The sequence below is a fragment of the Giraffa tippelskirchi genome, chromosome 1 (genome assembly GCF_054371585.1).
Source record: "Giraffa tippelskirchi isolate mGirTip1 chromosome 1, T2T-mGirTip1v1.2.pri, whole genome shotgun sequence".
Taxonomy (NCBI): domain Eukaryota; kingdom Metazoa; phylum Chordata; class Mammalia; order Artiodactyla; family Giraffidae; genus Giraffa; species Giraffa tippelskirchi.
Window position 1 is genome coordinate 194842031 of NC_137275.1, and position 24573 is coordinate 194866603.

The 24573-nt window shown below is 42.9% G+C and overlaps 1 protein-coding gene and 1 long non-coding RNA gene across 7 annotated transcripts in view; one reads left to right on the forward strand and one right to left on the reverse strand.

Moving 5' to 3' along the window:
* Positions 1 to 24573, forward strand: part of NTRK2 (neurotrophic receptor tyrosine kinase 2) — a 386793-nt gene that overhangs the window by 347394 nt on the left and 14826 nt on the right. The window lies entirely within an intron of this gene.
* Positions 19821 to 24250, reverse strand: LOC145518113 (uncharacterized). Its single transcript, XR_014062621.1, has 2 exons — positions 21619 to 24250; positions 19821 to 21099 (listed from the first exon to the last, which is right to left on the reverse strand). It is a non-coding gene; the product is annotated as an uncharacterized LOC145518113 (long non-coding RNA).

A 24573-nucleotide genomic window follows, 5' to 3' on the forward strand; every position in this document is an offset into this window, starting at 1 on the left:
TGAGTAATTCCTTCAAATATGTGGGATGTGATTGTGTGTGTGTGCATGTGTGTGTATGTAATTTCTCATCTATATGTAATTAAGCAAATATTTTTCTTAATCCATGGTCTTCTATTTTGTTTTGGAAAAAAAACATAGTTTATTTAACCTATAGTTCAAATTGTATAACCATTGGAAATTGCTGATTTTTTCATTGTTTCTTAAGTCATTTGAGAGTGCATGATACTCCAGTGTCCTTTTTCTCCATAAGTGAAAGAATTGCATTTTTAAAAAAATAGCATTTCACTTCAGTCGTTATGTCCACAGAATAAAAAGGAAGGAGTTCTGGAGAGAGAAATTGTTTTGAAATGTCTGTGTTGTGAATCATTTAGCAGTTTAACCTTTAAAATGATAGTTTCTGGGTTTTCATCGATTAGTCTGAAGAGGAATCTATGCAACCAAAATAATTAAATTGGCTTAGTCAAAAAATTAGCTAACTCTATGGGCAAGAAGGATAACAATCCGGTTGATGGATCAGCATCATGTGAAATAACTACCCAAGAGAGTTAATTTCTGAATTTATATCCAGTGCCTTTGTTACTGCATAGGCATTCTGATTAGTACAAATGTAAACTAAAGAATGTTTTGCATTTTTTTAGTGTTCCCATGCAATAACATTTTCCCTTTGGATTGGATTGAATTATGAGTTACACAATCCCGTGCCACAAAGTTTTACTATTAGATGTCACTATTAGAGCTTTAGGAAAGGGAGCAGAGTTTGGTGGCCTTTAGCCAAGGTGGCTTTTAGAAAAACTCACCCATGGCCACACTGTGAAGACTAACACACATCAGTTTCCCTAGGTGGCTGTTACTGACTGAGAACTCCCAAAGCAAAGCACAATTGATCGGGATTCTTTCTCAGCAGGACCTTGACCTTAAATTGTATCAAAGGAGGCATCTAATCTAAGTCCACATGATAGCCAAGTGGCTCTTCCTCTGTGTGCTAAGGCCTTCTCATCCTCATAAAAATCCTTATGCTTTTCTCAGATCCGCCTTATTCTCGTTTCCCCAATCTCACCATTTATTTTCCTTCTTACGAACTAATGTGCTAATGATAAAATCACACTTTTGCACACATGCCACGGAATACAAAAAATGTAGGGTACAGAATGCAAAGATGTCCAGTACATAGTATTTGTTATTGTTCTAAGTCATGTCTGACTCTTTGCTACCCCATGGATTGCAGCACGACAGGCTTTCCTGTCCTTCACCAACTCCCGGAGTTTACTCAAACTCATGTCCATTGAGTCGGTGATGCCATCCAACTATCTCATCCTCTGTCGCCCCCTTCTCTTCCTCCCTTCAGTCTTTCCCAGCATCAGGGTCTTTTCCAATGAATCAATTCTTCACATCAGGTGGCCAGCGTATTGGAGCTTCAGCTTCAGCATCAGTCCTTCCAATGAATATTCACGACTGATTTCCTTTAGGATTGACTGGTTTGATCTCCTTTCAGTCTAAGGGACTCTCAAGAGTCTTCTCCAACACCACAGTTCAAAAGCATCAATTCTTCAGTGCCCAGCTTTCTTTATGGTCCAACTCTCATATAGCTACTGTTTAATGTTCATATGACCATTAGGCTTAAAGGAAGTAATTTATACGCTCTGACTTAAAAATTATTTCAAAAATAAGACACCCTCAGTTAATCTCCGTTTCACATAGATATGTAGATTAAGTATAATGATGTATAAAGTATAATGATTATTAGTCAAAGGAGATGGATAGCATGTAGTTAAGTAGATTGTATAGGTTTTTTTCTCATAGCTGTGCTGGTTTCTTTCTTCTGTCTTTTTCTTTCCGGATCCAACTTTTGTTAGGCAAAGCAAGGAAAGGGAGGTGGGAAAGGGTACTTCCTATTCTGACCCTTCACATCAGTTCTTGGTAGGGAAGTCATTATGCAGATGCATGAGCTAGAGAAAAAAAGACCCTATAAGTGGTCCCAATTCTAGTCTTAAAAATGACTTCCTATTTGCCTTTTGACAGCATCTTAATACCAAACTGCTGTCTTTTTAAGTTTATAATCAGTTCTGTTCCCATGACTGCCTGAAAACTTAATGACCCCAATGTAAGACTGATGGAGAGAGAAACAACATTAAATGAAATATGCAACCCCTTAAGCAGAGGCCCTGGCCTGCGATCAGCATCAACAGATTCCAGGACAAAGTACCTGTTGTTCTTTGAAAAGTATTTCAAAAGAGAGCTGTAAAGACTTCCATTGGTGGTTTCTTCTGCTAACTCAGGCCCTTGCCTTTATTTTAACTCTTTGCTTGATTGTATGTGAACAATTCTCTTTGCATCCTTGAGCTTGTTCTAGTTATGAAAATGAAAGTCAATTACCTTTTTATTCCCTTAGAAAATAAGTGCCAATCAGTGACCAAAAGTGTTCTTCAGATTTGGAGGAGTGTAGCAAGTGACCTAGGCCATAGGAGCATGGATCCCCCTGGAATTAGGTGGTTTTTCTGTTTTTTTAAAATCACTTTCTAGAAAACCTCAGATCTCCATTGTCAAACTGATTATTTTAACATCTCACCCCTAAATTATATGATGAGAGTGGAGAGACATAATAGCCATCATTTTAAATGGGAAGGTCTTTTGCAAAGAAAAGGAACAGCCTGGTAGAAATTATAGATAAACTGGTTGGAAAGTTCTCTAGTAAAACCCCGCTTTTTGAGGGTGTTGAGAGGCAGTAAGTTTAGGAGCTGGGCCTCTGGAGCCAGGCAGACATAGGTGTGAGTTTCCGTTTTCTCTTACTGACCCATGATGTCAGAAAGGTTGATTATTCCTCTAGAGCCTCAGTTTCTTTTATCTAAAATGACGATATTACAGATCTTGGAGCTATTATAAGAACTGAATAAGATGCTTTAGTTATTATTAGCTTCCTTGCTCTAGGACAGGGGTCCCCAACCTCTGAGATCTAATGCCTGATGATCTGAGGTGGAGCTGATATAATAGAAATAAAGTGCACAGTATATGTAATTTGCTTGAATCATCCTGAAACCATCCCCCAGCCACCCCGCCTCGGTCCATGGAGAAAAATGTCTTCCGTGAAACCAGTCCTTGGTGCCAAAATGGCTGGGGACTGCTGCTGTAGGGAAGTGACTCTCAGACTTTGGTGTGTATGGGAATCATAGTGGGGCCTTGGTAAAATAGATCAGGCCCCCCAGACATTCAAATTTTTAAAAATCAACTGTAGTTCATAAATAAGCATTTCAAGTTAAACTAAAAAGAGCGTGGTGTTAAGAGCCAACATACCTGGGTTCCAGTCTCACTGTTGCCACTAATTCCTCTTAAAAGCCTCCTAAACCTCCCTGTTTCCCTCTGCTTGTCTTTCTCCTGTATCTCTGGCAGATGGTTGTGATCACGTGAATGCCATATGTTTTGAACACTTGAAACAGTACTAGTATGTTAACCAATAGGACAGCAGAGTCACTGCTATTATACGGGCTGTGAGCCCATAATAAAGCCTGTGACTTTATTCTCCTATCATAGAAATGTCTTTGACTAAGCCACCAGGACAAGGCTGTGTCTTTTGAGGAAAAAGAGGTTTAAAAATCTCTTATCTGTCCTTGCAAGGGTGTTGGTAGAAACAGCCGAGCCCTTTATTAATATATTATTTTTATGTAGATAAATCAAGCACATAGGGAATTAGTAACCAGATATGAACCAATCTCTTGGTGTTATTTTCATATTCTTTTTCCGTGATGGAAACAAGGTAAAGTTACCCTGTCTGAAATCCCATAATTTGTGTCACTGCTTGAAAGAGTAGTTTTGTTGCTGTGAGCAGCTGGCTGGTGACTCAAGCTTATTGAGTCTTACTGAGGGCAAACCCCTCTGAGTGCTTTATAGGTGCTACTCATAAAATTCAGCCAACAACTCCATGACTATACTGGACCCTGCTATAAAGGTGAAGAAAGTCAGCCTACCTTTCACACCATCAATAAATGTTGAAAGCCAGGATTGGAACCTGCAGGGTATTCCCTGCACAGCCCGAGATCTTAACTATCCCTCTGAAAACTAATTGCTAGTTGCCTGCCCTTCAGTATGCTATTGACTTGCTAAGAGTGATGATACTTATCTGTGAATTAATATTTATGGTCCTTGTTTGGCATAAATATGGATAAATACTATTATGGTATCTTTTTGAAGAATAAAATCCATCCTTGTATGGGTTAAGCACAATTTGAGACTGGGTTGAAGATTTTAAAACACTTAATTTATTCACATGGACATAATGTTTTTGCCAGCATCATTATGGGCAAAGGGAACTTTCATTAATTCTGCCAACATTTATTAAGGCTCTGTGTTAAGACAAATAACACATGCCTTCAAGGAGCACCCGATTTAGTTAGCAAGAAAGACTATTAATTATTTTACAGTTTTTCTGTCACAGTTTCAGAGGTGAATTAAAAACCAGAAAGGGTGGGAAAGAGGATGGCAGGTCAGGGCGGTAGGAACACGAAGGCTCTATGAGACAGGTCTCTAGGACTCTTTGAATTTCTAGTGAGCAGATCCATGCAGCTGGAACTTTAATTACACAGAGAATCTCTCTGTGTTTTTTGTAGAACCACTCCGAGTGAAAAGGTGGATGCTAGACAGTGAGGCACTAAAAGGTTAAATTACAATTCTGATTTGACTGCTATTTGAAGGCCGAAGATGACCAACTTCAGGCAGCCCTCAAGCCAAATGATAAGGTTCTCATGCCCTCCCCAATTCAGACTGACTGATAGTAATTCTTTAAAGGGATTGCTCCAGTCACCACTGAAACAGTTTTTGCCAAACTCAAAACTTCTTCTATTTACAATATTAACGTTTCATGGTCATTTATGCATCTCATTTGTTGGTAGACTTAATTCCTTTAGATCTACTGAAACTATTTGATAAATTATTGAAGAAAAGGAGCAAAAGAGACAGAGTCAGGCGGGAGAGAGAAACTTGTGCCCATAAATGGGGACTCGCTGTTGCACTCTCTGTGTTTCAGTCTAGGACGGTGATTTTAATTTAACTGTTCCCCTCAGGTCATTCTGTCCAAACACCCTATAAAATATGCTTTCGATCCGAAGAGATCATGTGATAATTAGGCTCTGAAACACAGGCGATTTTTCTAAGGAAATGTGAAATCAGCTGGGGCTATTTCTGTTGAGACTGAGGGAGAAGGGTCACATTTTCTCTTGTAAATGAGATCTTAGATTTGATACCTTTCAATTTTAAAAAGTGAGCATTTTAGACCCGAAATGGCCCAAGTTTGCATTTCAAGATGAAAGGAAATTGTTAGGAAATTCAGCCTTATAGCCACTCCACTCCACTGAAATGATATTTTTACAGATTTACGTTAATTGAGCCCCTAGCTTTAAATTGGCTGGGCTCTCATCAATATCTGGTCAATAACTGATTTGGGAGGAAGAAGAAATGATCCAGTGACTACATGTAGATGGCTCAGCACATGGAATGTGATGCAGTTTTACAAAACACATGGGTAAGAAATCTCACACCTGTTTTCTTTTTGAAGTTAGGAAAATACAAGTACTGTCATTTCCTCAGTTCAGAGAGGGGAGGAAAGCAGAGAATAAAACTTTCTATCTTCCATCATTAAATTCCCTCTTTTCCTTTTTTTTTTAATATCCCTCCTCTTAGTCTCACAAACATTCAAAGCTCATGATTCTTAGTGAAACATTAAGAGGGAAAAATTAGTTAATACCAAATCGAATAATTCAAGTTATTTTTCTGAGCAGAAGCATTAACTAAGCAATGGTGCATGTGAGGAGATAATTCTATTCCTGCTTTTCTCTTTAAATAATTTCTTCTTAATTGCTTAACTTACCATTACTAAAGTATAAGGGCTCCCTGGTAAAGAATCTTGGTAAAGAATCTCCTTTCCAATGCAGGAGACGGGGATGGGATCTCTGGGTTGGGAAGATCCCCTGGAGAAAGAAATCTCTACCCAATCCAGTATTCTTGCCTGGGAAATCCGATGGCCAGAGGAGCCTGGCGGGCTATAGTCCATGGGGTCACAAAAGAGTTGGTCATGACTTAATGACTAAAAAACAACAAACTAAAGTATACTTATAATGAAGAAAATTTTAATTTATTTTTAGAATAAATATTTTAATGGTGGAATTTCTGAATTTTTATTGTACTTATTTTATTTTATTTTATTTTTTTACAATTCTGGTCCACACATAATTAATGCTCTGTATTTGCCTCTACTTAAAAGTTGTAATGTCTACTTTGACATTTTTTAAATGCTGCAGTTACTTCCTTAATGTATTTATTATACATCCTATGATGTATTTATTATCCATTGTTAACCAAAATTTTAGAAGCAGAGATGTAATTGAAATAAAAAGATGTTTCTTTGGGGTTTTTTAGGACTTCAGCCAGGAGATATAGATTTAAAAAGCACCTGAATTATGATCCACCAGGCTATAAAATGGGGGAAGCTTATAAAGACAGACATGGCAATGTTATAGTGAGTTATATGAGTTGTCTATTAAGAATTGTAATTGGAGTTGGCATGAAGGATGTTTGTTAAGTAGGAATTGGTTGGGGCCCCAGATAACTACATGATTATGAAGAGAGACCTTGAGACCAAAAGGTTGTAGCTGGCAGGTATTGTTCTGAATAGTTGGTATTGTTGGTGTCCTTGAACCTGGTACAGCTCAAAAAAAGTCCAGATTTTCAGTGATGCAGAGACATGTATGAGACCAGATCCTCAATGGCCGCCCAGCTCATTTTTGTATGCTGAAACTGTGCTGATTCCATGGTAATTTCAATTTGTCATCACCATCAATCAACAAATGGTTGCTTAACCCTTACTGGTCACTGTAGGAACACAGATGTGCACTAAATACAGTTTCCACTCTACACATTTTAAACCTAGTTGGAAAGACAAAATTTATGCATAAAGTGATACTGCCATAAGCAGTTTTATCAGCAAGAGTAAATGCTAAAGGTAGCTCATGTATTGGGGTTGAGGTTGGGGGGAGGCAGTGGTTTGTAGAGAGCCACCAAGAAGCCTGTGCCGTATCATGAAGGGAGTTGACGAGATCCAGAAGGATGAGCGTATTTCCCCAGGAGACACAGCTGCAGAGCAGAGGCACAGGAAGGTCCATAGGCAGACTTCTATGGCTGAAGCCAAGGGCTTCTTTGCAGAGAGAGATGTCTAGAGGTGGCAGGTTCTTCAGGCTGCACCTACATAATTACGAGGTGAGCATAACCTTGAGGGCACTGTCAGTGTGACAGTTCACAAGCCAAATGCCAAGGAGCCAAGAGGACCACAACTGGCTTATCTGATGGCACGGGATGACATAAAATGACAAAAAATATCTTTGCTATAAGCTGGGATTCTGGACTTAAATCTGAAGTGTGGGGCCAGAATGGGAGTACTTCATTTCCAAATGCAAATATCTAGGATCAGAGAACACAGGCAACTCACTACTCAACAATAAAGCACCCAACTAACCTTGAGGAAACATTAGTAGGAATAAAATAGCAAACTTAAATTTCTTGTACACACGTACCCACCCGCCCCTCCTCCCCGCAAGGCACTGTTTTGTTTATGGTTACATGGCTTTTAGTTTTAGCACAAGATACTTTGATACAGTTCTCAGAACCATATCCTTTTGTATTCCCCAGGATGTCAGCAGGACAAAATGCTGTTCTTTGCTCCCTAAGGCCATGTGTTCCTCATTTATTTATCCATGTCTTCATGTGTTTATGAGGCAAATATTGATGAAATGTCTATTTTGTTCCGGGAATCATGCATTTCATCCTTATCCTTCCTAGAGTCCATGTAATAGAGGACCTCAAAATTAGAAGTCCTAGAAAATGCTATTTAGCCCTTGACACCAGACCAATCTTGGAAATTAAATAATTACACATACATGTAGCAATAATTGCATAATTTCTAAAACTGTCTTTGCTCAACTTGTTTTCAGGAACTGCTGAAAAACATTTAACATGGCAAACCTATCTAGTCAGTCGTGCAACATTTTGGACCTGCAGTTGACAGATAATCTGGCCCAATTTCCTCATTTGCCAAAAGCCACAGAGTAGGACCAGGCCACTAATTTCCCAACTCCTTGTTCAGTGTTCTTTCTATCTCATTAAGCCATCGCTTTGAAAATATCTTCTTTGCAGTCTTTGTTGAGAGGAAAGCCAATTTTCTTTCTGAATAAAGTGTCCCCACTTTCAAAGATTTCTTTGAAGGATAACTTATTTAATTTCCCGAGAGGCTTTCCATACGCAGACAGCTTTGCACTTTGGTACCCAGAGAACATGTACTTTTAGCACCTAAATTTCCTTAGTGCAAAGTAAGTTGTTAATATCAAGGATACCATCCACCAACCCTGGTGGTATCTTTTGTCAAGGGCTTCCTGCGTCTCATTCCTTGCAGCCCAGGTTTTATCTACACTCTGCCAGGCTATTCCCCAGGATTAAATTAGATGATGTGTGTGAAGTGATTTGGACACTGGAAGTAGACTGCAAATGTGAGACTGCTATTATCTCCACTACTCTCTAAAAGGAGGCCAGGCGGATATTTGTGTTTCTGGCGTCCAGAAGAGTTTGCCCAGTAAATATCTGTTGAAAAGAAATGAACAAAAGATTTATCGAAGGTCACGTTGAAATTCAGGGCTTGGGAGCAAGCACGTCACAAAGTCTTTGTGTCAAAAATGACATCAGAGGGGCAAAAGTAAATGTGACATTGTCATACATTATTTAATACAACCAAAGAAGTCTTTGCTCTGCTCTATCTGAAAAACAAGTGCCTCCTGTTTTTGTGTGGTTTCCAGTGCTCCATTCTCCAAGCACGGGCTGTCTCCTGCTCTCAGGCTTTTCTGGCTTGGCTCTGAAGTGAGCTCCCAGCCCTGGCTGGCTTCGGGGAGTTGTCAAGCACATAGAAAGGCATGGGGAAATTTGCTTGTTCCTTTGAGAGAAGGGGACTGTCAAGAAACACAATCAGCTTGTGGTCGGCCTTTAGAAACTGTCTCTCACATTGGTCCCAGAGAGAACATTTGTGTATGTGTTTGCTTTGGTTCTGAGAACTAAATACCCCATTTTGACATTATGTGCTCCAGCTCCTGAACACTGGGGTGTTTCAGAAATGATGCCATGGGCTCATGACGCAAAAGGCACTGCCTTGCTTTAGAAACAGGAAGAAAGGGGATCTGAAGGGGAGTTTTAAAGAACAGAGGAGAATGAACCAAACTATTTCAGAAAGGACAGAGCTTCAGACAATGCTAAGGGGGACCCTGGAATTAGAAGGGATCACCAAACACCCCTGTCTGTTGTTCTGTTAAAGAGTGTGTGGGCCTGTCTTCCTCCACAGTAACATCACAATGTTGGGTGGAAGCAGGCTGCTTCCAAACAAACTTACAAGCCAACAACATACACGTCCCATTGAATGTATTTCCTCTCTTTTCAAAGAAGATACTATTTCAAATATGATCTTCTAGTAGTGGAAAACAATAGAAAAAGCTCTCAGTGATAAAGTCCACATTTTGATCAGAGCATGTTAGAACTCTCTGCTTATGAGTATGGAGGGAGCATTTCATTAAGGAGACAGGCATGGCAGGCTTGTTTCTGTCTTCACTCTTCTGGACTGGGCACCCCATGGGTAAGGTGGTAGTGTATGGAGCCAGGTCCCCTCTGATCTGTTCTCTGTGGGTTTGTGTGTCTGGACACACGTTTGTATAGGGCACCCTCAGCCATCAACCGGGAAAGCGCCCCGACTCCAGTCACATCATCCCTTTCCCCCCTCCCCGATCTTTGTTCTCCTTCTCCCTTTCCTTTGAGCCCCTTTTCTTAGGAAACCCAACAGTGGAATTTTTCTCCCCACGTCTCTATGGTGAGTTTTCCCAGCATTGGATGGCTGGGTTGTCATGGCAGCAGCCTCCTCCGCTAGGAACTGGTGATTTTGGAAGAGGGGATTGTTGCAGTTGCAGGGAGGGGATGAAAAGTCATTAATGTGGGCCAATCAGTATGCAAGGCCAGAACCTCTGGTTGCAGCTTCTCTCACACAGCAGCCAACACTCTTTAAGTCCCAATGGCTGAGATGGAATGGGGTGGATGAGGGGAACACATCTCAGAACACCTGTCTGAATGAGACTGACTGCAGCCTCATTGCCCGTGTATCCCCATGGGGATCCAGGTCTTTCTATCATGTTCCACCTGTGTCTCTTCCTTTGACTTCCTCTTCTTTGCCTCCTTCCATCTTGGGAACAGGGCTTCATGGAATGACCCTAGTGGGGGAGTAGTTGGAATGAGGAGCAGCAGTAAGATCTATCCTTACGGTTTTATAGACTTAATTATTTTTCTGGTTGTTGACCATCCATCAGACAGAACAAAAGACAAACATAAAACATGCCCTGTGATATTGTTGGCTGTTTGAAACCTGGGGGTAGCCAACTTGGATGACATTAGGAAAAAAATATGTTCAAACTTTCAGAGGAAGCAGTGATGACTTACACAGCTCAGTAGAGATCCAGGGCAAAGTAGGAAATAGAGATGATCTCTATGCCAATGTCATCAAGTCTGAATTCTAAGATCTAGGAAGGGCTGTGCTATGCGGTTGAGGTTTAGTGCATTTACCTGTAAAATGGGCTTGTTAAGAATATTTTACCCCTACCTACCAGCTAACGTTCCCTCTAAAATGCAAGTAGAAAACCTAAGAGATGTGAAATGATTTAGGCTCCAGCGCAAAAAGGTCCATTGTTTTTATAAGTTTGTAAAATCTGAGAAGCATTGGAATGACAAACCCCCCAGAAAATCTGTCCTGAAGGAAGAGCCCTGATGCTTTCTGTCTCTGTATGTACTTTCTCCAACCACTGCTGGGTTTCAGAGCCTGTTCTCAATGACTCGCCACTATTGTACCTGCTCCGGGCCTGCTGTGGCCTCTGACACTGGCACCCACTGCCAGAGGTAGATTTTTACCTCCTTCCCTGAATCCTTGTCCAGATCCTGTAGGTGTCAAGGTTTCCACAGGGCTCTACACTGTGCCCAGTGTCTGGCCTCATGCTTGCAGCAGAGCAGAATATAATAAATATTTACTCTCTACCATGCCTCTGTTCCCTCCTTTAACTCCCTGCCCCGCCCACTCCTGTCCCCATTGTTCCATCAGAACATCTATTACTGTAATGTGATTGAGGTCTCTGGTCCAGTTCATTGTATTGTGCCATATCAGTTTCCAGGTTTTGATGTTTTAGCTGTGCGAGATATCACATTGGGGGAGCTAGATGATGGTCCAGGGGACCTCTCTGCACTATACAGGCAATTATTTGTGAGTTCATGATTAATTTAAAGGGAAGAGTTAAAAGGAAAGTAAAGCAGCACTCACTAAATCTTCAGTGAAGTCTCTCAGGAGATCAAGCCAATGGACCTTTTCAGTCCTCATCCCACTTGACAATTGTTGCCCACACCTTTTGGAATGTTCTCTCTCCTAGGCTTCCTTGATGCTGGACCACTTTGTCTTCCCCATCTGCCCTAGTTACCCTTAGACTTCACAGATAGAGGCCAGCCATTAACTGTTAGAGTTTCTCAAGCCTCTCCTCAGCCTGCCACTCTTCCCCAGGCTTCTTTTGCCCCATCTGGGCATCAGTGACCACTGTTGCAAAGATGACTTTTGAAGGCACACTTCCAGCCCAGACCATCCCCTGCACTCATATTTCCCCTTGGATACTGCCGTGGTCCCTCCGTCACTTCATGGTCAACCCCATCCCTTCCAACAGTCTCTCTCTGGCTCCCAACTCCAGCATGCCCCAGATCTAGCTCAGTGACTGGCCATTATCTATCTATTTAGCAAATAAGAAACTTCATGCTTTTTCCACCTTGATCACCAGGATCCTATTCTGAGCCACCAGCCTCTCCCCTTGATAACCACAGCAGCCTTTCAGCTCCTTCCAGTGCCATTCCTGCTGAACATGGCAGCCTGGGTGTTCTTTGTAAAATGCAAACCTGACCATGCCCTTCTCAGCTTACAATCTTTACTGATTTCCTATTGCTCAGTGAGGAAAAAAAAAAAATGAGATCCTTTTCCTGACCTGTAAGATCCTAAAAGTTCTGGGTCTTATCTAACTCCCCTACCCCATCCTCTGTTCAACTTCCATTGCTTACTGCATTCTCTAGTTTTAAAGCTCCTCAAACACATTTCATTCCCTCCTGCCACAGAACCTTGGAACATGCTCCACTCACTATGCCTAGAATAATTTTCCTCCTCTCTTCACCTAGTTAATTCATAATTATTCTTCAGGTCTTGGCTCAAATGTCACCATTACATGAAGCCTTTAACCAGTTTTCCAGCCCAAAGCAAGTCCTTCCATTAGAAGCTCTTAGGCAATGCCAATATTTAGCCAGAACACTAACTGCAAAACATGAAATATTTCTACACAAGTTGGTAGATAGCCACCACCCTGAGTCCGTTTCCTTCAGCCACTAAAGAGTTGACTCCAGGCATAAGAAACCTTCAGACACAATTCTGTGCAGGTTGCCCTTAGTTGGTGCCTGTTAGCTATTTTGACTCTCTCTCCTATTTTTATGCATCATATACCTCTCCTCTACAGCATTCATTACACTTGAATTTCACACTTATTTTAAGATTATTTGATGAATATCTCTGAGTTCTGTGGGCTTTCCTGGTGGTTCAGTTGGTAAAGAATCTGCCTGCAATGCGGAAGACCCAGGTTCGATCCCTGGATCAGGAAGATCCCCTGGAGAAAGGCATGGCAACCCCCTCCAGTATTCTTGCCTGGAGAATTCTGTGGACAGAGGAGCCTGGTGGGCTACAGTCCATGGGGTGACAAAGAGTCAGACACAACTGAGTGACTAATACTTTCCCTTTTTCTAAGTTCTGTAAGGGGGAGGACCATCTTTGCCAATATTTTCTCTATATCAAATGCATAGTAGATACCTAATAAGCGTGTGCTCAATGAATGAATGAATAATTTAAATGAATGAGCAGACCTTTCTTAGGTATCTTCCAATTTGACCCTTGAGTCCCACAAAGGTGAAACTGCCAGTTGAATTGGCTCCGGACTCAATGGCCAGCCCCCATCCAGTGCTCTTTCCATTCTCCCACCCTGTCTCCTTCGTGACGCCTTGCACGAGACACTATTATTACCATCCCCAGATCATTCCAATATTTCCCAACTCTTCAGCATCCCATATCCTCCATCCTGTGACCATGACCCAGTTTTAGACTTCTAAACTCATTGCTGACAGAATTTGTGTGTGGCTTTTTTTTTTTTCCTGTTCTCTAAATAAAAGATTAAATCACAATGGTCATGTATATGCTGTCTCAAAATAGTGTTTTATTTAGAGAGAGAAGGTGTTAGTTATTACTGGCATTTAACATTTGTTGAGTGAACAAAATCTGCTGAACATTGCAGAGAACATGGGATTGAAGAGTTCCTGCCCGGTGTGCATTGTGGCCTAAATTAGACCCAGATGAATCACTAACATGCAGAAGGATGGATGTACAGACAGCCCAGTGGCCATGCATACAACATGCTTGAACTGGAATGGGAGAATTGCCCCTGAGACAAGGTGACATTGTGATCAGAGCTTAGAGGTAGCCTTAAACCATTTTAAAAATAGCCAGTGAATGATAAAGTCCACGTGAATCCTTAGAAACAGAAACGTGTTAGAAAAATTCTATTTCATTTTTTTCTTTTGCAGAGCCTTCCTTAAGGGAAATGCAACCCTTAGATTCTTACTGAGATGCAGGCAGCGCCTGGACCCCTATCAGCAGGAATTGCTGTAAAAAGCCTGCTGGGCTTCAGAAAGAATCACACTGCTCTGGACTGTGTGCCCAAGAATGACTACACTCTGTTGCTGCTGGTTTTCCTCCCCCCTAATAATTACAATATTGGTAGAATTTAAGAAAAAATGACTCCTTATCCCTGGCTTTTTTTTTTTTTTGCATTGGGATAGCCTCTGTGTCTCACTCAGCCCATCGGGCCCCGCAGTATCCCAGATGCTCAAGCGAAGAACAGGTATGACTTCTGTAGGTTCTCAGCTGAAGCCAAGTCACCATAAGAACTCCAGCAAACTAGAGATGATCATGGCCTGGGAGTCAAGGTGCTGCTGGAATCATTCTGTCAAATACTTGGGAAAGTCGTTTATCCTCTCTGAGCCTCTGTCTCTTTTTCTGAGAATTGGACATAATAATCCCTAGCTTGCTGGGTTGTCGCAAGAATTAAATAAATTAACGTATGTAAAGAACCAGCATATGGCCTGGAACACAGATTGGTGATGTTTCCAACACTGGAACATAACACCTTTATCTAGCCAACTAAACAGAAACTTGAGATCAGGTCCAAATTTAAGCTAACAATTCCAGGCTCGTAAAGTTTTTAATGCAATAGATCATATTCGACTGTCTGAAGGTAATTAGCCTTTAAGAGGGGATGAGAAACACATGGATACTTGAGATCCCCAGAGACATCAGCATTCTCTTCTTAGACTTTGAATATTGTTACAACCCTGGGAAAATAAAGGAGTCAAAGTTTTAAAAGGAAAAGATCTGATTGGATGCTAGTCTCAAATGTAATGAGATGCTTAAAATCAACTTAACAAAGAGTAGTTTTTATTTTGTGAAGTGATCATCATGCTCTTTCAATTTGAATATTATTGTGAACATATGAGACTGCTGTATACAGGTCACAAAAATGTCAAAAAAGTAAATAGATTTAACAAGAAATATTAACCTTGGGAAAAAGCATTTCTAAAGATGTAATCCCCTTCCCATTAATGTGAGTGATTACGCATTCAACATTTATTAATGCAGCATGAAACACATAGCTCTGATGAGACCAGGCAATGACCTCCTTCATGGTTTCTTACTCCACCAAGCTTAGCAACAAAGATTTAAGGTGTCATGTCAGGGGGATGGCTTCCCCAATGACTCAGTGGATACAGAATCTGCCTGCAATGCAGGAGACACAGGAGACATGGGTTCAACCCCTCAGTTGGGAAGATCCCCTGGAGAAGAAAATGGCAACCCACTCCAGTATTCTTGCCTGGAGAATTCTATGGACAGAGGAGCCTAGTAGGCTACAAGTCCGTGGGGTCGCAAAGAGTCTGACACAATTGAGAGACTCAGCAGTAGCAGCAGCAGTTAGAGGGATAAGCTAGAGTAAGATAGTGATTCTGCCCCAGGTGACTGTGGGCCAGTGGGCAGAGCACAGATGCCCAGACGCAAGTCATTTAAAGCTCAGTTTTGCAGATGGAAAATGGAGCTATTCCCTGCTCTGCCTGTCTCCTGATCACACCTTATTGAAGGAGAGACATTCTGCATTGGGACCTCAGAATCTGCCCTCCCTGTGTGGTTCCCAGGAGAGGACACAGATTGGTGCCCTAAGACAGGGCTCCCCAGCCCCCAGGCCATGACCCGCTCAATGCTGCTGTTAGAAACTCAGGCACACAGGCAGGAGGTGAGCAGCCAGCAAGTGAAGCTTCATCTGAATTTACAGCAGCTCCCTATAGCTCACTTTGCAGCTTAAGTCCTGCTTCCTATCAGATCAGTAGCAGTATAAATGTAATGCACTTGAATCATCTTGAAACCATCTCCCATCCCTGTCCATGGGAAAATTGTCATCCAGGAAACCAGTCCCTGGTGCAAAGAAGGTTGGGGACTGCTGCCTTAGGATATGCAGTGGAGGGCAGTGGGCCCTGGATTCAGAATCAGAGAGCAAGGGCTCTAATCTCAGTCTGCACCCAGAAGGCTGTTGGCCTCGGGTAGGCCTGTAAGTACCAGATCTCCCATCTGTATCATGGCATTACATGAAAACTTGAAGAAGTATGGAGAGATGGAGAGAGGGAGAGATGGAGAGAGAAAAGATGGAGGGTAATAGATAGTAGCCCGACCCCTCTCTCAGATGCGTGCTGTGGGAAGAGCAGGAAAGAGACTGATTTTCTCATTGCCTCCTCCCCTCCTCTCACCCCCGTTAACCCTCTTCCTCTCTATGGCTGTTTCCAAGCTGGTGAACCCAGTTTCACCTACACACAGAATCACCTGGGGCTTTGTCCACATTCAGCCATGTGGTAAGTAACATTGTGTCTGCATCCCTGTCTCTACCTGGCCATAGAGGCAGCTAATGAGGACTTCTCCATCAACTCCTGATTTGCTGTTGTCATCATAGTGTAGAATTCGCAGAGAAGACATGGCAGCCAGACAGGGCAGGTGGAGGGCCAGGCGTTGGCTGGGATTTAGACCTGGCACAATGATGAGCAGGCCCAACTAGTGGCAGGAAATTAGCTCAGAGACAAAGTCACTGGTTGAGATTAAAGTCAGTCTCCAGTTGACGCTAGGGATCAAAAGAAGCTGAGTGTCCCATGAAATAGAGGGATCACAAGTCTTATGCATGGATACCTCAAAGTCCTGTCAGGCAAGAATTGGCTTTAAGGAATTTGTCCTAGGGGTTGGGGATCATCACCGAGCTTGTGTTTAGAGGCACATATCCAGGCATCTCTGGAAGCCTGAGGGACAAGTGTGGTTACCAGAGTGATAACTAGACTAAGATAGAGCCTAATCTTGTACCAGGAAAGAGCCTTCCTGGAGAAACTCCAGCACTGTGAGCTTTGAGCTGAGAGTATGTGGTGACCAGCACAGATGCTTGCCACCCCTTGGGGCTGGAGAACAAGAGTGAATCCAGGCGTAAGGTGGAAGGAGTGCCAAGTCACCCTGACATGGGGGCTGATTTTGTCTTCAGCAAAGAAAATTTAAAAAGGGGTTGGAATAACCTGAGGCTGCTTAAACAATGATAGGTCTATTCACCTGGGTGGGGAAAGGTGGCTCCAGCCATGATGGAATGGCAGAAGAAGGAAGAGATAGTGGGGTGTTGTTGCTTAACCCCCTTCCTGTAGCAGATACATCTCATGCCCTGCTTCAAATCCTCTTGGCTTTGCCTGTCTTTGGGACCTTTGGCCCCTTCATTCTGCTCCAGCTCCTGTTGTGATGACCAGCTGTGTGTGGGTTCCCCAGCTGACTGCACAGTGCCTTACATCTTGCCCATATTATGTACCTCTCACCTCATGGCTCGGTGCCTCTCCATTGATACTGAGATATCAAACTCTATTGGACTCACTCTGATGCCTATACAAGCTCACTCAACATAGAAGTTCAGGGAAGCCAAGACACAGTAATAGGAGTAATAGGAGACAGGAACCAGTAGATAAGTTATTCCCCAATCTTCTCTTCAATCGGACTCTCTTGAGACCCAGTATTCCCGTAGCCTCTCAGAAGCAGCCTGTGAGCAGTCAGTCACACAGACACCACTTAGGAGCCAGCTCAGCAACTCTTCTTACTGCCTCTGCCTCCTTCCCTGCCTCACTATCCTTTCCCTTCACCCTGGCTTCCCTGGTGTTGCACTCCCCGAGAAGGTAGGAGCCAAGAACCCTTGACCTCAGGCTCTGCTGCATGGAGAAACTCTCTTTTCTGCTACCATTCTCATTCCTTAGAATCTGATATACAGTGAATTGATTCAGTAAAGTAAAGGAATTTTCTACCAGAAGGACCTCATTTATCCATGGTACAGCATCACCCCTGACATGGTTCCACCATCCAGACTCAGATGATATCATTTTAGTAAAACCCCACTGTGGAAAGGTTTGCCCCAAATGGACCCTCATCTGTGGCTGAGGTTTGTCAGTCTCTTTTTTGAGCCCCTCGAGGAGCCTTTCCATTCTCTCAGCCAGGGAAGCTTCCCTGTTGTCCTTTGTCCTTGGGGATTCTTGGTGCATTTTCAAATACTTTTTCTCAGGTACCTCTTGGGGCCCCACCTCCTTGGCTCACATAAGAGAACCCAATCACTTATCTATATGTGCAGGAGGACAAGGTTGAACACCCAGTCAGCCCATGTTAGCTGTTTGTCTTTATCTCTCCCACTGAACACCCTTCAGTCACCCAATATGGACATTTTCTCTTTTATGACTGCCCAAGCTTGTAAGAACTGTCATAAGACATTCACTGTCCTCAACTGAGACTCCTCCTCGTTAGTAACTTATGAAAGCTCATTTTGTACTGTCTGTCAAGACTCCAATATCCTTAAAAGAGAACTATCATGATGAAAATCATATTCTAATATCTTTCACTATGTCACTGACAACACCATTAAGGCACAAATCATTATATTAAAGATCTTCTCACTAATATCCTTCAGTTATTCCTCATCTTAATTCATACTAGCTCAGAGTCATTGCTATACTGATATATCCAACATCCTTCTAATTGTTTTCAGAAAATTTAGCTACCAAGTTCTCAACATTAACCCAAGTCATATGTGGGGGAAATAATGTGTGCATTCCACACTAAAGTTAATTTCATCTTGGTAAGAATGGCCCTGCCCCAAATTCTCTTGGCTTCTTTCCCAAACTCTCATTGCTTCCCCATTTCAGATATGCCTGAGCAGCTCAGCATCCTGGTTCTTATTGAGAGTGGACTTCCAACTACATCGGCTTCTGCCCTGGGGCTGGGAGGGTGGACCACTCCATGCCAGCCTCCACCCAGCTGTGTTCTCTGTTGGTTTCCTCCAGCCATATTTCTGTGTTCACTGCCTGGGTTCTCAGTCCCTTTGGAAGAGCCTCTACAGCACAGTGAAGGATAGCCGATCACAGTGAGAACCAAGGAGGGCTGACAACAACCTCTTTTCCAGAAATTTTAGATGGCAGGGTGCTAAGTGAGCAACGGAGCCTGAGTCAATGCCACAGCTTGCTTACTGTAACACTTTCAAAAACTACACTTTATTTTTTAGAGTAGTTTTAGGTTCCTAGAAAACTCATCAGAAAGTAGAATTCCTGTACACACCCTAACCCAACACATGCATAGCGGCCCCTACTATCGAATCTCTCCAGGGTATGTTATAATCATGAATGTACACCGACACAGCATTATCACCAAAAGTCAGTAAGAGTTTTTTGCCCCAAGTCATATGTGGGGGAAACAATGTATATATTCTATGGTAAAAAAAGAATCCATTATCACCAAAAGTTTCAATAAGAGTTCATACTTAGTGCTGTACATTTTATGTGTGTGTGTGTGTGTGTTCAGTCATGTCGGAGCCCACCAGACTTTTAGCTTTGAACAAAAATATGGTGGTCAGTGGGCTTCCCTGGTGGCTTAGATGGTAGAGAATCTGCCTGCAATGCAGGAGACCTGGGTTTAATCCCTGGGTTGGGAAGATCCCCTGGAGGAGGGAATGACAATCCATTCCAGTATTCTTGTCTGGAGACTCCCATGGACAGAGGAGCCTAGTGGGCTACAGTCCAAGGGGTCGCAAAGAGTCGGACACAACTGAGCAACTAACACACACCCACACACAGGGTGGTCTGTAAGGATAGCAGTGAAATTTAGGGAAGAAGAAGGGAGAGACAGGGATTCAAAAGGGGAAGAAATTTGAGGACATTTAACCTTTAGGTAAGCAGAAGACACACTACCGTTGGAAAGGGGCACAGATTGTTTTAAAGTTCAACATTCTTAAGTTGGGAATCGTTTCTGATTTTTTTCCCCCAGTGTTCAGTTAATTTGCAGTAGCTTGTTTGTTCTGTATAAACCTTGCCCTTCTCTGGAGTGTTCTTGTCTTCATCTCTGAAGACAAATTCAGGACTGAAGAGAATTGTTATCCTGGAGTCTATGTTCACAGAGATTAGGAGTGCTTGAAGACCTTTCTGTGTTTCATGCAAGCTATTGCCGTAAATGGAGTCAAGTAGATATTAACCAGTAAATGTCATATGCTAAATGCCAATGATCTGTACCTAAATGGATGATTTGGTATAAACAAAATATAATTGGCAGTCATAGAGACCTTGGCAGGGAATTTGCAGGAAAAAAAAAAAATGTCATGGGGTTGACTGAGGGATTGAGAGGCAGGAAGCAAAATACATAAAGAAAGAACAGGATCAGACTAGCATTAAGGACTCCAGAACTCTGAAATCTTTTCCCGATTCCCCTGGGATACCACCAGGGTAGTTTTCTTCCTCAAAGGAAACTCAAATGGTTTAGTAGTCAAGGGGTGACCTCAGCAGAGATGTGATCATATAACTGATGGAATATTGGGGGAGTAATCAGGAAAAGCAAGGTAATGTGGAGGAAGCTTCCTACTTATGTACTGACAGAGAGAAGTGTGCTGGGACCATCAGCATAAATCCCAAAGTTCAACATCATGGGGGCTATAACTCAAGGTCCTGAGAAACTCAGGAATGCTTCTGTGCTACTTAAGGGACTAGAATTTAAACAATCTCTCTCCTGCCCCCTCCTCCTTCCATTGACCGAAAGAACGAGGGACCCATGTGGTCAGACCCACTCGGTTTACTGAATCCACCACTTTCCGCAAAAGAAAGTATCAGTTATCGCTGTCGAATTGTGTGGATCGGGGAAGAAGGGATTTCCTCCTGAGCAGGACTCAGAGAAAGTGGCTAATTGCTTTAGCTGGCTTGCCTGGCTGGTCATCCACTAGGTGGATTTGGGAAGGTGGTGCAAAACAAGGGGCAAAAATCAAAGAGAAAGAGGCAAGATTTGTGGATTTGGGCTCTCCCATTGTCACCTCAGACTCTGATTCTGATTGTGCACTTGGATGCCGGTGTCTTAGTTTCTCTACTTAGTGAATAGCAATGATAGTTAGGTCATAGATTATGTGTTTGCTTTAAAACAATGTTAAGTAGCTTGCCTTAAAATACTATCTGGAATGTAGCATATATTTAGATATAGAAGTTAAGATATAGATACAAATACACAGCTATAGACATGCCACTCAGTGAAGCTGTGCCCTTACATAAAACCCCACCAGTGATGACCCCAGTAACATGCCCAATTCCTACTTATCACCCTCCTTGCTATAGTCACTACCACCGCACTGGTCTCCTTACTGTCCAAACAAAGTTTATTCCCACCTCAGGACCTTTTTATCCGTTGACTTTAGTGCCTGGAAAGCCCTTCTTTCTGATGTTTGCATGTCTTGCTCTTTCACTTTCTTCAGATTTATGCTTAGATTTTCCCTGCTTAGAATACCCTTTGCTGAGCTTCCTGTTTAAATTATCACTGCCCCTCTTGCCTATCCATCTATTCACCCCCTTTTCCTCACAGTGTTTCTCACCCTGGGCATTATCAGGCATAGATATCTGTTTATTGATGTATGGTTTGTACCTCTCATTAAACTGAGGGCTTCATGAGAACATGGAGCTGATGGACATCTCACCAGTGCCCACAACATTGCTCAGCACCCAGTCCAGGTAGCTTAATAGATTGTTGCTAAATGAATGAATGATACCAAAACAAACAAATGATTGTCAAGTCGGTGAAACAGATCAATATCCCCTGTGCAATGAGGGTTTGAATATCCAAAATATGTCATAATAGCTTTTTAAAATATTATCTGCCAAGATGGAAATGGATAGTCCTTTGAAGATGGGGGTTTGGCTTTTAGCTGAATTTCTCCAGGCTTTAGTTACTCCAAGCACTCTGCTCAGGATTTAAGACTATGCAGCTGCGGCAGTAGGTGAGAATCCGAGGATAGATGATGTAGGGGGCAGGGTGATGCTGAGCGGGGGTTTGAGGGCTTTAGACCTCCTCTCACCAATCTCTATCTGCCCCCTTACTTCCCTAGCCATGGAGACTAAGTACTAGTGGTATATGCAGGGCAGCTTCCAGTCCAGCCTCTCCCACCTGTAAGCGTCTGCCCCCAACCTCTCCCCCTCCCCACAACCCCCTCCCATAGGAAGGTTCTGATGAGGCCACTTGGGGGACACTGTAAGTAAGATGGCTTCCTCCAGAGAAGTTGGGATAGCCAATGGGACATACCTCAGGGTGAGCAAAGGGGCGGGAACCCCCGGGACAGGACACCCAGCCCTTTGCCTCTCTGACTCCTCCCCACACCCTCACACCCTCTCCTCCACCGAGGTTTCACTTCAACTCATTAATCTTCAGGCTTCCATGGCTGTTTTTGGTAACTGGTCCCATATGTTCGCTACTCTGTGTACAACACATGTCTGTTTCCATTCCTTATTTGCAGTTTAAATTAGAAACGGGTGTCGCTCTCCAAGCAAATTGGCTACTGTCCTTTCCCTTCTGTCCCCCCTCCGTACCCATCCAGGCTCCAAGGACTCTGTGCTGACAGACCCAAGGAGGGTTGACAGGAAGATGCCTTTGGGGTTTTGGCCCTTCTTCTTCTTCCATATTTATTTCATACTGTAGTGTCTATCTACCAAGACTATGCCCCCGGGGAGCCAGATCCAACTGTTTTATTTAACAAATATTTGTTGAGCATACAGGCACTGGCTAGTGCCTTCTTCAGGAAGTTTGCAGTCAGAGGCAGAGGGAGATAGCCAAGCATGTGACCACACAAATAAGCACATCAATGCTACTGATTGGTACCGCGGGACTCCCTGAGAGTCCAGCTTGCTTTTAAGCATCAAAAGTACTTAAGTTTAGTCCTAATGGACACATAGAAGTCAGCCAGGTCAAAACTGAGGAGCTGCATATGTGAAGGACCCATGGTGAGGAAGCACTAAGGACATTTAAGACCAGCTGGAGGTTACTATCAGAAAAGGGGTAAAGAGAAGACTGGGGAGGGAGGCAATGAGAACAGCTAGGGTGCTCTCAGACACTCCAGTGACATTTCATTTTATCCTAAGGGCAGTGCAAAGTCATTGGAGAGTTTATAGCAGAAAAACAAATGAGTTGATACAATTAATATTTTAAGACCATTGCTCTGGCTATTGTATGGACAGTAGTTTGGAGAAAGTTAAGAAGGGAAATGATAGGACTTTCCTGGCAGTGCCTTGGATGAAAATTCGCCTGCCTATACAGAGGATATGGGTTTGAATCTTAGTCAAGAGAAGATCCCGCATGCCACGGAGCAACTGAGCCCATGCACCACAACTACTGAGCCTGAGTGCTGCAACTACTGAAGCCCGTGCATCCTAGAGCCCACCTGCAACAAGGGAAGCCACTGAAGAGAAGCTTGTGAACCATAATGGAGAGTAGCATTCACCCCCTACCCCACCTCACTGCAACTAGAGAAAGCCCAGACAGTTCAGTCGCTCAGTCGTGTCCGACGCTTTGCGACCCAATGAACTGCAGCACGCCAGGCCTCCCTGTCCATCACCGACTCCCGGAGCTTACTCAAACTCATGTCCATTGAGTCGGTGATGCCATCCAACCATCTCATCCTCTGTCATCCCCTTCTCCTCCTGCTTTCAATCTTTCCCAGCATCAGGGTCTTTTCAAGTGAGTCAGTTCTTCACATCAGGTGGCCAAAGTATTGGAGTTTCAGCTTCAACATCAGTCCTTCCAATGAACACTCAGGAATGACCTCCTTTAGGATGGACTGGTTGGATCTCCCTGCGGTCCAAGGGACTCTCAAGAGTCTTCTACAACACCACAGTTCAAAAGCATCAGTTCTTTGGTGCTCAGCTTTCTTTATAGTCCAACTCTCACATCCATACAAGACTACTGTAAAAACCATAGCTTTGAATAGATGGACCTTTGTTGGAAAAGTAATGTCTCTGCTTTTTAATATGCTGTCTAGGTTGATCATAACTTTTCTTTCAAGGAGTAAGCGTCTTTTAATTTCATGGCTGCAGTCACCATCTGCAGTGATTTTGGAGCCCAGAAAAATAAAGTCTCTCACTGTTTCCACTGTTTCACCATGAGGTAATGGGACCAGATGCCATGATCTTAGTTTTCTGAATGTTGAGTTTTAAGCCAACTTTTTCACTCTCCTCTCACTTTCATCAAGAGGCTCTTTAGTTCTTCTTCTCTTTCTGCCATAAGGGTGGTGTCATCTGCATATCTGAGGTTATTGATTTTTCTCCTGGCAATCTTGATTCCAGCTTGTGCTTCCTCCAGCCCAGCATTTCTGCATATAAGTTAAATAAGTTAAATAAGCAGGGTGACAATATATGGCCTTGAAGTACTCCCTTTCCTATTTGGAACCAGTCTGTTGTTCCATGTCCAGTTCTAACTGTTGCTTCCTGACCTGCATACAGATTTCTCAAGAGGCAGGTCAGGTGGTCTGGTATTCCCATCTCTTTCAGAATTTTCCACAGTTTATTGTGATCCACATAGTCAAAGGCTTTGGCATAGTCAATAAAGCAGAAGTAGATGTTTTTCTGGAACTCTCTTGCTTTTTCGATGATCCAACAGATGTTGATAGTTTGATCTCTGGTTCCTCTGCCTTTTCACACAACACAGCCAAAAAAAAAAAAAAAAGAAAGAAAGAAATAAAAGGAGAAAAGTGATAGAGCAGTTAGGAAGCTGACACAGTGACCAAGGGAGGGAAGGGACCCAACCAGGAGAAAAACATAGGGGTGGAAAGAAATGAAGAGAGTTGAGATGTCTTTTGAAGGATATCCTCAGAAGGACTTCTTAGAATTCACCAACTCTTGACTGCATGCTTCAGGACTTCTAGGAAGTGATAAAAGTGACGCCCCCCACCCTCATTCTGTGGCTAAGCCACTGATTCCATTCCATCACATGCAGCTGATGGTGATTCCTGACTTATGTGTCCTCGGCATCCCTGCGTTGGCTCAGCTCGTGGTTCAGGGCAGCTC